Here is a 16,189-nt window from a genome sequence, read left to right as displayed (position 1 = left end):
TCACCATGAAATTAAAGACAAGAATTGTTCACATACCCTCACACACACAAGCAAATTAAAAATGGACATTGGATATATAAATAGCAAACACATTTGCCTTTCTAGTGATAGAAATAAAAGAGGACTCAGGGTGCAGGGAAAGTCCGGGAAGCTGGTCAAGGCTCATAACCCATATTTCTCAAAGTCAGCAGTTAGCACTCAGCCAGTCTAGGAGATGGTGAAAACTCCCACCATCTGACAGCTGCTTGGCAGGTTTTGAGAACTGAGTCATCAGCCTTGACCCAATTTCTACCAGACAGGTGCCCCAACCACAAAAACCACCATCACAGGTGTCACTGTTGTCAGTAGTTTCAGCAGAGGGACCACTAACTGATTGTGTAGCAGTCAAAAAGGCCATGGAGCTGCACTCTTTTATCAAATATTCCTCTTGGGCAGTCTTATGCCCAAAGCCTATGCTTTACTATGGCCAAGTCTGGTTAAACCTGTCCAGTTTTCTCTTCATTTCCTAAGGGATACTCACTAGATTATTGGTGTGAAAGTCCTAGACGGAAAATCCATAGACACAGAGCCTGTGAGTCTTAATATATTAAAGTAAACTCTGAAAATAGCCCCTCTCTATGGGCTACAAGAAGATTATTACTCACAGGAGCTCCAGGAGTTAACACCACACAGCAAGTGTGGTGTTATTGCATTGAAATGAAGTGTTTCATGTTAAGAGCTGTATCTTTGCCTGAGTATTGGGAAGCAAATGACATTTACTCATGACTCATCTGAAATCTTTACTTAATGAAAAGCTGTTTATCATTGCATATTTCCCTGCTCGTAGCTGGCACTGATTTAATTGCTGTCCAAGTCAGCACAGTCCCACTGAAATCAGTGTCCCTGGTGGCAGCCAGAAGTCTGCTCCCAGAGTTTTAATACATGGTGGGGCTCTGGCACTGCTGTCTGAGCTGCTTGAGACTTCACACATGATTTGTACATAAACCACCTTTTCAAAGACAGGCTTTCTAATAAAACAGCCACTGTTGACACAAATAATCCCAAATCTCTGATTTGCATAACCTCTAGGAAGCTAGATAGCAGAGGAAATAAGCAATAATAGCAATGTAAATGGCCTCAGTGAAAGCATATCAGTTATAAAGTACCAGTTCAGTCTATGAAGTTCAGTTTATGCTGGTGGAAGAATAAGGGGGGGCATTATGTCTTCATAAAAGCTTGACCTCAAGTGCTTCAGCAGACAGAAGAGACTACATTCAAGGCAAAACAGACTTTCTGTGCAGTTATTCTTTAAGGGACTTTGCTAGGGTTACACACACCCTTTGCTTATGAAATGGGAGAGGAAAGGAGCACCTAACAAACGAATATGTGTAGCTCAGCTGCCCTAGCTGCCCCAGTTCCCAATATATTTTGTTTGATAAACAGCTAATCCCTGAGTATAGCGTGGCTTGCATTCCTCCAAACTTATCATTAATCATGGAAAAACCCAAGTTGTCCTTGCACTGTGTGAACGCCTATGAACAGCTCCTTTGATAAGAATGTTTTTACATGCCTAGAGGGATTTAGCTTTTTGGACCTCCATCCTATAAGTAATAGGCAGGCCTTCCTTTGCATGTGAGTCTGCTTTCATTGCTGGGTTTCAAGCCACAGAGACTTAGCAGGGATGTCTGAAATGAGAAGTTGTACTGTGCCCATGTTCCTCCATTGTATTTGTGCTCTTTCATGCCATTGTAACATGGTATAGTATTATAATTACACATTTTTAGTGCCAGAGAGGCGACAGGGCAACAGAAAGAGGAAAAAAATTCTAAAGGGAAAAAGGACAAAATTAAATTCTGGCTTTTAAATGGCAAAGCATTTAGTCCCACAGTTTTGTCTCTTATTTATACATAAGACTAATAGAGAAAAGCAATAAATTATTTACTGTCTTGTAGCTGTCCAAGCAATGGGAAAAATAGTTGCAGATCTTTTCCCCAAGTATGTAGCAGATGGATTGTCTTTACAATAGGTATAATTGAAAATAACCATAAAATAAATAGGTATAATTGAAAATAGCCATAAAAGTAAATAGGTATAATTGAAAATAGCCATAAAGTATATACATATATTGTTTGTTTGTTTGTTTTTTCCATAATTATAGTTGTTAACAGCACACATCTCCATTGCATATCAGACAATTTGAGTAGCCTGGACTGTGAGCCATGATGGCTTATTACAGGTACCTGGCCTGAACTTGGGCATGGGAAAGACAAAACCATGACTGTGTGATGGAAGCCCAGTGACTTTCAGCTGATATAGCACCTTTTGAAAATGTGAGTCTGCCCACAGTTGGAATGGGCAAACCCTCACACCATTAAGTACACTCTTTATTAGTTGAAAATATGCAACTGCAATAGACGGTTACAGAACTGAAGAAAGAATTCTAAGAACTTTAGTAGAACATAGCCCTAAGATTAAAAGTGTCTTAAATATGGGTGAATTTTGTTTTAAAGACTCACTAACAGTTTGAGAAAATTGGCAGGCTGAATGCCCAACCTTTACTTACATTGATGAACTTTTATGCAAGAAAGTTTAGCGAGGTGACATCTCAGAAAAAGAGGGCTTATGGCATGTCCCCAGTGATCAGCCACCCCTCTCCGTGCCCTCACACACCCGCACAAGCACGTACTCTTGCATGGGCTATTCAGCTTGTGAGCAACGGAGATGAGACAAAATAGCTGCAGTTCCCCAGCTCCATTCCCACAGCTAGGAGCAGGACAAGAGCTGTATCAAGTGAAGGATTGGCGTGACTTTATCCCTCCTTGGAGAGCATGTGAAGCCAATATGATACTGGAATTCTCTGAGGTCCCAGAGCCAGAGCAGTTCCTGAGCAGCATGAATACAGGCTGGCCCTTTCACATGGTCATTCTCTAATGGCTCCAGAGGTCTTGGCTGCAAATAGACTGTTTAAATAAGACATCAGGGCTGGTGATTTGCATCTTTTAGAGTCAAAGCGGAGACGAAAAACAGTAGAAGGCAAGGGAATAGATAGTAAACAGGAAAAAGTTACACAGTAAAGGGAACACTATGTTTCTCCACTGTTCATTTCCATATATGTGAATACTTCAGGATTTGTTTTTACCGAATATTTGCAAATAAATTAATACATTGCTTGATGTTTGCTAGAATTATAGATACCATCCAGTTAGCTTTCCTTCCTTTTACATTGGTATTTTGTCAGGTGATACGTGGGCAGGTCTGAAAAATACTATTTTAGTGAAGCCAGAATTTAAAAAATCTTTCTAAATAGAAACACTGAAAGGAAAATGGATTTTTTCAGTGCATAATTTCGTGTGCTAATTGTGATGGTTTTAGTGGAGGAACAAAGACATGAGTGTTCAGAACCCAACACTGTAATTTTGAAGCATTTTCCAAATGAAAACTCAGTTACCGAGAGGCAAAAAGTCTCCAAAGGTTCTGGTGACAGAGACAGCCACATTTCTGGGGCATCTGTCTGCCCCTGTGGTAGATCTTTTCCACTACTGAACTGTAGTGACTTCCCTTCTGCCTGGGAGAGTGGATGGTTTATGATAGTTATCTAAGAAGCTGAACTTTAGGAGTACTTTTTAGTGTGATAATTAGTGGTATAAACAGAAATGTCTGAGAAAATGCATTAACTATAGTGTTTTTCAATTTGCCGAGTACTTTAATCTGTGATAAGGGAATGCAGAACTGCACACCCCTTTGCTGCACCACACAGCAACTTAATTACCCCTTCATAACACTGCTCTAATTAACAGAGCTGCATCCTTTGCCACAAGAACCATGACTGGCATAAAAGAAATAATTTTGAAAAAAATTCTCAACTAAGATAAAAGTTCACTTTGTGCACAACAGCAAGCAGATGTCAGTTAATCCCTGCTCTCAGTTTCATCATTTTTGGGCAGTGTTCTCTGGCCTTTTGGAACAGAGCTGACCAGAGTATATATTAGTTCCTGGGTATCTTGGAAGAAAATAAAGTCAGTCTCAGAAGTATCCATTTCCTCTGGATTAATTCCTGGAGCCTGGTAGACTCCTGTCAGCCAGTTCCAGGCTGGAATTGCCATTTAACTTTCTCTTTAATTTTAGGAAGTGCTGGAACTTGGGGGTTGGAGAAAACCAGGCCATTGCTTTGATTTCATGTCCAACAGGACAGCTAAGCAAGTAAGCAAACTTGTTTGGTACCAGTTTGGATACTTAACAGCTTACTGAAGACAGTTCAGGTTTTGTTTGTGCTGCTGAAATGTGTAGGAATCGAAAGCAAATCTTCACTACTCACAACCCAAAAACTCTTGTCTGCGACAGACAAGGATGACAATTCAAAGCACAGAAGAGGAACTAGCAAATGCGCCTTCAGTGTCAGCCTCAAATTTGCTGCCAGTGAGCAACCGTCAAAAAGTCATTATAATATACCACTGCTGTTTACCCCAGAGTTCTCAGGAGAGACTGTAGCACTCCCAGCAGAACAGGGAGGTCCTTGGGGGAGGATAAAGGCCCAAAATCATTACAGCCTGTTGACATACACCTCTTTCCAAGGATAGCTAAAAAAAATCTTGGATGTGGATTTACTGCTGTGAGGAAGAGCACTTTTCTTAGTGCTTTATCTGTGATTTCTCATATATTTCCACACACGTTACATTCTACATATTTATGTCATATATTTTTTCACTCACAAATCTTTAAGCATATACATGTACATTACATTTGTTTATATACATTGTAGTCATGTGCATGTGAACATCTTCAGCTTGGCTTTCTTCCTATTACCCCTTTAAAAGATGTCAACAGAGATGGGCCATACATAAACAAAATCAAATGCAAGGAAGCTAGTTAGAAGAATAAAAACAAGCAGAACAAATTCTGACTTGGCTACCAGAGTATAAATTCAGACTGCAGTTTTGTTGGTGTAAGCGTGTGCTAAATTAGTCCCCATGTTTCTGAACAGAAGCAGAAGTGAAGCTAATCAAAGGGAACAACTATGAAATGACTGCTTTAGAATTAATTTAATTTCAACATCCAGAAAATAAATACATGTTTAAATTAGCTGAATTTATAGAAGTTTGTCAGCATTTCATGTTAAAAGATAATAGATAAGTAAGTATATTAGAAGCTATCCATAGTGTATCACTTAATAAATACTCATATTCCAGCTAGTGTTGCAAGTTCAGAAGCTTAGTGTCAGGATTCAGACTACCTACTGTGCATACTGTACAAGTTAAACTGTGGGGCTGATTGCCACGAGGTGCAGCAGGAACCAAACAATCTCCCAAAAAAAGATTATACAGCCTTTCAGTGAAGTAGTCTTAAATTCAGTGGACTGGCTAGTCCCCAGTTGAAGTGCCCTTAAACTCTCATGGACAGAAAAATCACTGTTTTAAAGGAGTATTAGAGGACATTTAGAGTTAAAGTACTTTCAGATAAATAGTCATTCTTGAGTATGCTCCAGATAGCCTTAATGTTGCACCTTTTTTCTCGCCCTGCTAAATCAAATGGGTCTTTGTAACATATTTACCCTTGGCTCCTTATAGCTACTGGATGCTGTTGGAGCGTCCCATGTTTATATCTTGTATCCTACATGTGTCTGAACTCATGATCAATGTTTTATGAGTAAATAGCTATGATTGGAAATTAAAAAATAAATAAATAAATCTAAATTTAGGCTTTTAAACCTGAATGTTGGCACCCAAATAACTGGCCAGCTTTCCAAAAGCCAAGCCCTTGGAAATTTCCAGTAATCACAGTTGCCATACCAACGGCTGTCAGCACTCTTGCAAAAGCAGGTCATGTATTTAGGTGCCAAAATGTAGCAAGAGGGGTCTAATTTCAGGCTTTTTTTTTTTTTTTTTTTTTTTAAGAAGATCTGGCCAAGAGCACTGATGATAATTGAGAATGGTTTCACCTTGTGTTGCCAGTCTCCAGCTGGAGTCACAGGACAGCTATGGCCGTGCAAAAGGGCAGATGTTTGGGGAAGTGAAGCACAAGGCATTAGCACTTGCTACCTGGTTCCAGCTTGGGGTGCAGGCTTTGAGCTAACACAGAGACACCCCACGGTCTGATCTGGGGGCTAACAGCCAAAGCAGTGCAGGGATCAGTGTAGGCTCATTTCCTCAGGCACAAAGCAGGATATGGCTCAAATCCCTGGCCAGAGGGGGAGTTTTTGTTTGTTTGTCTTGTTGCATCAGTGAATATGGTGGACCTGCCATGCAAGCGGGCATGGGGCTGGGTGCTCACCCCCACCTTTGTCCAGTACTTTGGCCTCTTCCCTCTTGTAATCCTTCCAGCTTTGTTGGGATCCTGCACCGCCCCACTGGGGGCTTGCAACCCCTCTTGCTGGGCACCAGGTAAGGTCCCTAGGAAGGCAAGGACAGGTGAGCCCCCATTTGGCCCCCCATCTCTTGAGGGCTTTGAGCACAGCCCTGTGCTGCCTCTGCCTCTGAATGCCTGCCTGCCTGACCTCAGGCAAGTCAGTTAACCTCTCTGTCTTTAAGGCAGAATAAAGATAATGCTACTACTTCCTTCTCCCTGCATTTTGTCTTCTTCAGCTCAGGTGTAAGCTCCTAAGGGCAAGGTTTGTCTCCTCTTCTCAGCGTGTTCTATGCCTATCAAAACAGAGCCTTGATCTCAGCTGGGGCCTTGAGGCATGGCTGCAGCACTGTTATTAACATTAATAATAATAATAATGAATGCAATCAGATCAAAGGCAGTGACTGTATGAGTCATTTTTGGGGTAAAGTTAGTCATTCCAAAGACCAATAGGTATATGTAAACTTCAGCCAATGCCAAGGTTTCTTCTTTTTCCCAGCCCTTAAAAATTCACCCTTGGGAGTATGGCTGAACAATATGATCCGAAAGGTCTCAGCCCTGCCGGTGTTTCCATGCGGATAGGCACTTGTGCTCACATGTCGACAGTTGCAAGGTTAATGGTGTAACTTTCCTCTGTATAATTCAGCTACATAAATATCCTGTGTGGTTTTTTGGATCATAGGTGAAACTCCTTTCCATACTGAGCCTTCTCAGAACTGACTGCAATATCTGTCATTGATTGCTTTTGGTTGGAACCGGGTCTGTAGAGAAACCAGAGAATAGCACCAGATGCCAGACTTGTATTTTTCTTGTTGATTGTTGATTTTTTTAGTTGTTTGGTGTTTTTTTCTTTTTCTTTTTTCTTTTTTTTTTTTAAGTTGAATTAAACAAAAAAAAATTTTTTTTAAAAAGAAAAAAAAAAAAAAAAAAAAGAAATGTAGAGAATGAGTTATTTAGTGAAAGCATTTAAATGAGATTTTTCACCTAAGAAGAAAAGGCCTGCAGCCAAACAATAGTATTACACAGGTGCAAAATAAGACACAAGAGGGAGCTCACATAATAAATAATAGTGATAAATAAATAACATTTTGAAAACAGTTAAATCCTATGGAAAACTGAATAATAAATTAATACATTCTACATTTCTTATTTGCTGTTGGTCTTCCCATTATCTCTACAGTTATTGCCACTGGCTACAGGCACATGGGCACAGAAAAGGATCTCAGTGGACCAGACTTTGCCCACAGAACACAAAGGCAGAGCCTGGCCCAGTCTGGGGGTAGGGTAAGGGGCACCCAGACAGGAGACTGCAAGGCTGCACTGTTCTGACAGATAGAAAGTGATCTGAGTTTCGAGTTGTTCCAGGAGTTATTGTCAAATATTCAATGCACTTTGACATTTTAAAATACATTTATATATATATGTGCATTTATGTTTCTTGAGAATGACTGTTCATATTCAAGAGACAACTGAGTCTATTGAAAAACAGAGGTTTTGAAACCGAGTCTGTAATCTAATGGTTGCATTTTGTATGTGGGATCAGGAGTTGCATTTCAATGCCTGCAACTTTAGTTCACTCCAGCAACTGAATTTCAGGTTTCTTATTACTTAGAGAAACTGTTTTCTTTTGAGAAACTCATCTTCATTTTTAAGTCTAAATCAGTCATAGCCTTTCAATTCCTAAAGTTCTTGTAAAAATAAGGAACTACATCGGCCTTGATATGTTGGCAAAGGTCTACTCTCCCTTCAGTCATATATGTTTCCACCGTGCTGGACCCTAGATCTTGCAACTTTCTGAGGACTGCATGCCTCACTAAACATCTTAGCACTTCTCCAATAAACCGATGAACGAGTAGAATGGCTGCAGGGCTGCCCTCTAAATCAGGCCTCCCTCCATAATGCAGCAGCTGTGGGCATGCATCTTGAATACCACCTGATAGGAAGTTGGATAGCCATGAGTGGGTCACTTGTTTGTGGGAACCCACACACAGATCTAGAAGATGAACATTACCCTTTGATATCTATCACCCCTGAACAAATAAGTGTACCTTGGCCATTGTTGTTGGGGTTGGAACGGCTATAGTCCACATACTGGTGTTGGTGTCCATCATAGTATCTCAGACACCTCCCTCCAGAAGTGCCAGGGACAGAAACAAGTTGTGTATTTCTGTCCGGAGTCCATGGGCAGAGGCCCACAATTTAACATAACTGCAAAGAGTGTACCTTCTTTCACACTCCAGGACTTCTCTGGTGTTCAGCATCAGTACAACAGCCACAAACCTTAGAGAGGCACTCTGTACCCTTCAGCTGATTCTTTTGCTATGCTATCTGAGTCCATGGTATGAATGCATTCACCCACATCAGCAATGGCTCTGTTTCTTTCCTCTGCTCCTGTAGTGCAAATGGGCACTTCCACAATAGTGCCACTCATGGGGAATTCAGCAATATGTTCAGTTCCTGACAGATGTTTGTAAAATGGCCCATTGAGTAGCTCAAGACCAACTGGTGCTACTTATAGCATTGTATTAGCCATATGACTGTGGGCTGTTGTTGACTTTACAGCGTGCTATTCCTCAATGACCATCCAGATACCTGTATCAGGAGCTCCATAGACCAGAGAGAACCTAAGGTGAATGTGCAGGATCTGGAAATGGAGTGGGAGCCCTTAAAGTGGCTACTGTGTAGTTGGAAGGGACATTGTCATTGTAGGCATCCTATATCTACATTGATCTGTCACGTGCACATTATAGAAGGGAATAATATAGCTTCACAAATTGAAATATCCTGTTTGTACTGACAAGTCTAAACCCTGAGATCCGTCCTTATTACGAGACTCCAACATACAACGTTCAGTCTGTAAAGCCACCTTAATGCTGGATACCCTGGATCTCAACATAGGGAATTACTCTTTCACTCCTTTGAGCAAAATTGATGAATTCTTCAGCAGGGAGGCTATTTTGCAGCCAGATTCCACAGCTGTGGAATTGCAGAAAGCTGGGCCCTGGATCCTGGGCTGCCAGAGACCTCTCTCACAGTAGGCTTGATGCATTTGATCTGTAGAGAGGAAGGAGTACATACCCGGCATGGCACCCTGGCCAGCTGGCTTGGGAGAAGCAATGCTGGCTTTGACTGTGCAAGCAGGTGCTTGCTTCCCCTCCCCATCAGATGTGGAGAATGAAGGAACAGCTGTAAATGGAACAAGTTTTTTAAAAAATCAAATATTGGAGAAATTGATTTTATTTTTTTTTTAAGATCAACAACAACAACAAAACCTTCTCTGTCTGGCACTGGAAACTTGACGTTTTTCAGCTGCATTAAAGAGAAAGTTGTGCAAGTATTTCTGTAGTAAAACAATTGCCTAGTACCAGAGCCGCACATTTGTGAGAAGTGAGAATGAGCCATATGTCTCCCATAAAAACATACTGATAGGGTTCACCCCGTTCTTTATGCTTTCTGGTATTTTTTTTTTTTTTTTAACAGGCCATAGTTAAAGCGAGCAATATTTTTGTTTGCCAGAAAGTATTTACAGTACTGTGTTATCCTTCATCTCTACCAGTTTTCATTTATTATCATTGACACATGGTAAAATTGCTTTAATTATCTCCAGGCTCAAGTACAAGGAGTTTTTATAATTCAGTTGGGCCTATTTCACTAACAGTATCTAAGCTACCATAATGAAAATGTTACTCAAGGTTTCTTCTTCAACTCCCCCCCTTTAGATCATAATAAAGACAGCTCACTTGAGCAAATAGTTCCTTTGAAATGTTAATCCTCCTCAGATGTGTTTTTTGTTAGATCAGCTGCACTGTTAAAATACTTTCTATTTTCCCATTAGTTTCAATGCAGAATAACACTTATTAGCCATATGGACACAAAGTAGCTCGTTGATGAAGACAACTGAATTAAAGCCCCATGTTAAACAATGAATTAACTGTGATACAGGGTGCAAAAACCACAGTTACATAAAGCTGGGCAGTTTATCCCCCTCTTATCCAACACAATCTCTCCTTAAAGGAAGAAAAAGAAATGTATTCCAGACACTGCCCCCAGTGCAACCTAAAATCCATACAAAAGCATAGAAAGGAGAGTGAATGTAAAAGCCTCCAGCAAAGGGTCTTATTAAAACATTCTTACTGAAGGTATTGTTTTATGTTGGTCTTTAATTGGCACTTAAGGCATGAAATCCCCAACAAGCTAAACTTTTCCTTCAGAACCACATGTGGAAATGTATCTCCACTGCAGAGCTGGCTTTGTGATTGCTCCCTGGCTTGAGACCCTGGCTTAGCTCAGGTGTGATCAGGCACAGCGTGAGATCGCACACTTGGGGCTGTTTCTCCCTCCTTCCCTGCCCACATAGTGAGCCTGACACGTTGCTGGTGTGCTTCAATAAAGAGAGCAATGCTGTGATTACTTTTGAATGAATTATGGGGGAACGTGTATGTTTTCCCCCGGGGTGTAGATAGAAATTTAGGTGGGTGATCAGCATTCAAAAAGCACACATGCAGGTTGTGTGAGGTTAGTGGAGCTAAGGAAGTGGAGCCAAGGGATGCTAACCTACACCTCCATGTAAATCAGGTAGCACAGGAGAAAAGCTCTGCTAGATTTAGGTGAGAAGAATTTGTCTGCAAGGACTTTAAGAATACCAGCAGGTGAGAACCTCATCAAGTAGTTAGGGAAGACATCCTTATGTTTCAGCAGAATTCAGTAAATATGTTTTCATTTTAAAACTCTGCCTGCAATCTCAAAACAGGAGACATCTGAGTCCTTGGGAAATTTTGAGTCCTAGTCTGTACTTCAATGAGATCTCAGCCCTTCTGAAAATATATCCCTCATTATTGTTCCTTGGTTTAAACAATTTGTGTGTCTGAACATGCATGTATAACAAATATGCAATAAAAGCTGGGGTACATGAAGCATCGGTTTACATGTACAGCTTCCAGAGGGACAGGAAGATGGTATTATTTGCTTAACCAGGAACAATAGATCAGTTGCAGCCGGTTGCTATTCAGCCTGCATTTCCATTGCTGGCATGGAGGGGTGCATCCATCTGCTCACAGCCTCAGCTGCACCCCTACCTGCTCCCTGCGCTGCCTCTAGCACTTGGTGATGCTTTAGCAGCAATCAGACAGATTTCCAGATTCCAGCGACTGACAGAGAGCAAATTTGCAAATGTGCACTGGGCTAACGTGATTAGGCCTGCAAACATGCAAATCCTTTGAATGAATTTTGGTTTTATGCAACTGACGTAAATAAAAAGGATCCTGTTTATGTACTGCCTAAACAGCCGCCATACAAACTGGACTGCCAGAGATGATTTCATTCACCTCTTTAGTGAAACATACAGAGAACCACAGTGTTGATACCTCCAGGGTGTATTTTTCATGATAATCAAAACATAGACACACTGTACAACAGTTTACAACCAGAACTGAAGGCAAATATCTAATTCTAGGGAAAAAGGGAAGTTTTCATGCATCCAGAACATAGTAGATGCTCACCAGCTCCCCACAGCTAATGTTATCATAGGATTTTGGGGAGCAAATGATCCTTTTTAGATAGACCCAAGAGACAGTACCTCCAACAGCACTGGGGCTGTGACCAAGTTTTGCACTCGCACAAGCACTCTTGATCTTGTGTTTTGGCTAAAATTAAAGCCTGGAATTTTTATCTTTTCACAAATCTTTGCTATTTGTTTGACTGATGCGTTCTCCACAAGATTTTTCCCTCAGCATCCCAGCGTGCCTGTGGTTTGGGAGGACAGTGCTCTGAGCAGAACAGCCCTTAGACAAACTTGTCCGCGAGAGTTCCCCACAAGTTACCTTGTTTTGCAGTTTGTTGCAGTGGAAAACAACCGGAGCTTCATTCAGCAAAACCTCACACAGAGATCAATCAGGTTCCTCTGGTTAATCCCGACTCTCTCACTTGGCTGTGGATTATAACCTCTCTCATAAGGTAATTTTTAATTCCTCCTGGAGAAAGTAAGGTGGATTCCAACCACACTTTTGGCACTGTTAACAGCAGACAGAGAACAATCTGCTTGAGTTTTCTGCTGAGAGGCTAAAATATTGTGCTGAGGGCATGCTAGGTTATCCTGAGTAGGATCCTCAATATCCTCAATGGATGTGTGACCATATTACCTGGGAAAAGAGAGTGAGGAAGAGGTGGTCTTTGAGTAGATGGAAACTGTCTGCATTTATATTATGGATGAAAACCACATGGGCCCTGTTTAGGAAGCCTTTGATTAGAAGAGAAGGTTTTCACAGAAATCCTTGAGTCAGGGACCATCGAGCATGCTCTTGATGCTGACAGTATACTTCTTTCTCAGAGGCAGTGAAGATAATCTGAGATAAATTTTAAAGGGGGAAAAAAAGCCTAACTTTTATTTGAAAGCCAAGATATTATTAAAATTTGGAGATATTTAAACCACTAGGATTTTTCAACAGAACCTGAAAACTCTGGTATTCTTATAGTTCACTTTTTTTCCCTGATCCTTTTTATTCCCCACCCCCCCCTTTTTTTTGTGTGTGTGTGTGTGTGTGTGTGTGGTAGAATGAGAAGAGAGGAAAAAAAAAGGCTGGGGTGGGACTAGAACACCCATATTTAGAATTTTCAGCCAGCAGAATGACAACAGGACAGCTGACTTCTTTTTAAATTACTTCCTCTCCCCTGTGTGACTGCTGTGAAGCTCAGGAAGAAGCTATGAGTTAATGACAGTTGGTTGCCTTGATATATCCAAACAAGCATAACTGAGGTTGGAAGGTACCTCTGGAGATTGTCTTTTCCAACAATGGCCTGTTCAGAGCAGGGTCAGATAGAGCAGGTTGCTATGTTAAACAGGTTCTATGTTAAAGTAGTCCTTCAGCTCCTTTTGCTAATCCAGGCTCTCTGGGTGTTTGTTCTTGCTTTAGTGTATCCTGCAGATCTGCCAGCCACAAAGACCTGCTGATTCTTGCCAGTGAGGGATATATTCAGCAGCTTTTTTTCATCCTGTTTTGCGATGCATGATCTTTCCCTTCCAGCACTGCACAGAGGATACTCCCTACTATTCACCAGAAAGCAGTGTCACTTGTTGACAAGCAAATTTTAAATTAGGTGAAAAAGGGAAAATTAAAAGTACTCTGTCTGATTAGTAGAAAGTTGCCTATCACTAGCACATATCCTACAGAATAAAAACAGAAATTTCTCAGGGTAAATAGCCAGGGCACACTCTAAGTTGTTTATAACAATTTATTAAGTAACATCAAGAGGCAGTTTGGTCTAGGGTGATCTTTCTGGTGGCCAGCACCAGGTTTACTTTAGAAACTGGTGCTCAGTGTCATTCCTGGGGTCCACAACATAATAAATAAATAAATAAATAAATAACATGGACACTTTAAAGAAAATCCAGAGGAAGGCCCTGAAGATGATCACAGGGCTGGAGCATCTCTCCTGTGAAGAAAGGCTGAGAGAGCTGGGGATGTTCAGCCTGGAGAAGATAAGGTTCCAGGGAGACCTGACTGGTTCTTCTCAGTGTATAAAAGGGGCCTGTAAGAAAGATGGAGGAAGACTTCTCACCAGGGCCTGTAGTAACAGGGCAAGGGGCAAATGTTTTTGAGGGTAGATTTAGAGTGGTTATAAGAAAGAAATTTTTCATGATGAGGGTGGTGAGACACTTGCAGAGCTTGCCCAGACAAGCTGAGGATGCCCCCATCATTGGAAATGAGCAAAGTCCAGTTGGACAGGACTTTGAGCAACCTAATCTAGTGAAAAATGTCCCTGCCCATGGCAGGAGGGTTGGACTAGATTTTCTTTAAAGGTCCTTTCCAATCAAAGGTCCTTTCCAAATCTTTTTATTTTTATTTTTTCTATTTTAAGTCTTCAGAGCAAAATACAGCTTTTCAATATCTCAAAATGACCATTAGAATCTATCACACTTTCTCTCTGAGATAAGTTGAGCCATTTCCAAAATGAAGCCTTCAGTTCTGAGCTCTTTCATGGCTCTTTTGTTAGTTCCAGTGGGATATTCTAAAATTTCCCTAATTTATATTTTTAATGTACTTTCTAGGCATACTGGTCATTCTTTCAAAGGAGCATAAAGTAGTTATTGTTAATACGTACATGCTGGGTAACAGCAAATGTTTCTGGAGTACTGAGCTTTCTGTAATGACATTAAATGAAGAAAAAAAAAAAGGAGATGAAGTAATACTGATCTCTATGACAGCCTCTGTCTGTAGGACAAGGATTTAATTCAGAATTAAGCCACACTAGTGTTAAAGAAGCCATTACTCACTTGCAAATTCCCACCCCCCAAAACCATTTCATTGCTCAGTGCAATAAGCTGGTACATTTATCCACAAACATTTGATGACTGATGCTTTATTTTGCCTTTGAATGTTTCTTTAATGAAATCTGGGTCCTTAAAAATATCCAGCAACATAGTTAACCATTTTGCTTTCACATAAACAGAGCAGTTATTCTATTGGCATTTCTCATTGACTTAGCTTTGAATTGTGACCCCTTTAAAGAGAAAAACAAAAGTCAGGTATCAACGGAGATGAAAATTGTTTACAGGATTTTACTGAATATAAATATATGTGTTTTTGTGTAGCTTTTTTGTCCTTCATTAACAGACATGGATTTACTTATGTTTTACATTAGCTACAGAAAACTTCCCTTGAGCTTTATCAAACTGCCTTGTTCTGAGAATGCAGAAAACATCTTCCTTCCAAGTTTAGGATATGCTTTGTTCTCTTTGAAAGGTTATGGTGTAAATTTTCTAAGGGACATTTAGTCCAGCACACTGAGAGTCCAGCAAAACTATTTCTGGGCTAAATGGTCCTCCTGGTCTCCAAGGAGCTTCTCCAGCTGACAGAAATCCCTGGGACATGTGCACAACCCTTTTTCCCAGGCTGGGCTGTGTTCTAGACCAGTAATGTGCATCTGTATTGATAAAAGAGAAGATTACTATTATACCACCTGAAAATTGCCTGACACTAGCTGAATCTCTCCCATTTCTGGCTTCAGTGGGTATTACTGCAAGGTGAAGCCACCATAACAAGGAGTTGGATTTATGCAGACTCTTTCTGAGTTAAAAAGGGGAAATTTTCACGTGCTGAGCTCCTTCCTTTTGCCCGCCCCCAGAGCAGGGTCACACCTGTCTATCGGGGAGAAATCTGAAAAGAAGAAAGCTGGAAGAGAAGAAAGGTGCAAGAGAAGAAAGCTGCAGGGCTTTTCCCAGAGGAGCCAAGCAGGCTGATGGAGGGTGGCTGCTGCCCTCAGCTCACCTCCCTGACAGCTAAGAGCTCTTGCACGAGCGTGTTTCATGATCACCATCCCTGTTCTGCTATTTCTTTGAGAGTCCTAGGCCCTGCTTATTTGAACAACTGAAACCAGAAGACTTTGTTTCCTTGGCTGTGTCTTTTCCTGAGTACAAATAAGTCAATGAGATATTTCTAAGAAAAAGGTTGTTGTTGTCTTTTAAAATATATTTTCAACTGATTGCTCTCTTGATTTAGAGCTTTGGCATCTGCCTCCCCTGCCATTTGTGAGTTCCCTCTCCTGGCACCGAATAGTCTAAATCTCACCAAAAAGGCAGAAAGTTTCAGCCCTGTCTCAGCTTTGCAGCAGATATCAGGCCTCTAAAAAATGTTGGAGACGGAGGTCTTTTGAGATCTTTGTTTAGCACTTGAAAATGGGCTCCAAGCACTTTTGAGAATCTGGTTATCTAGATGGGTGTGTTAGAAATGCCAAAGGATGGGCAAGATGAGTCACACATAGGATCCTATTTTCTCAGAACAAAACCTGGCAGAACTGCCACTTTAACCCTTACTTTTCCACTTCTTAAAGCTCTTCCCTTCCTTAAAGCCTGTTCATTTCATTGGCCTTAAGAGGC

This window comes from Oxyura jamaicensis, chromosome 4 (genome assembly GCF_011077185.1).
Source record: "Oxyura jamaicensis isolate SHBP4307 breed ruddy duck chromosome 4, BPBGC_Ojam_1.0, whole genome shotgun sequence".
Lineage (NCBI taxonomy): Eukaryota > Metazoa > Chordata > Aves > Anseriformes > Anatidae > Oxyura > Oxyura jamaicensis.
This window is presented reverse-complemented; position numbering follows the sequence as displayed.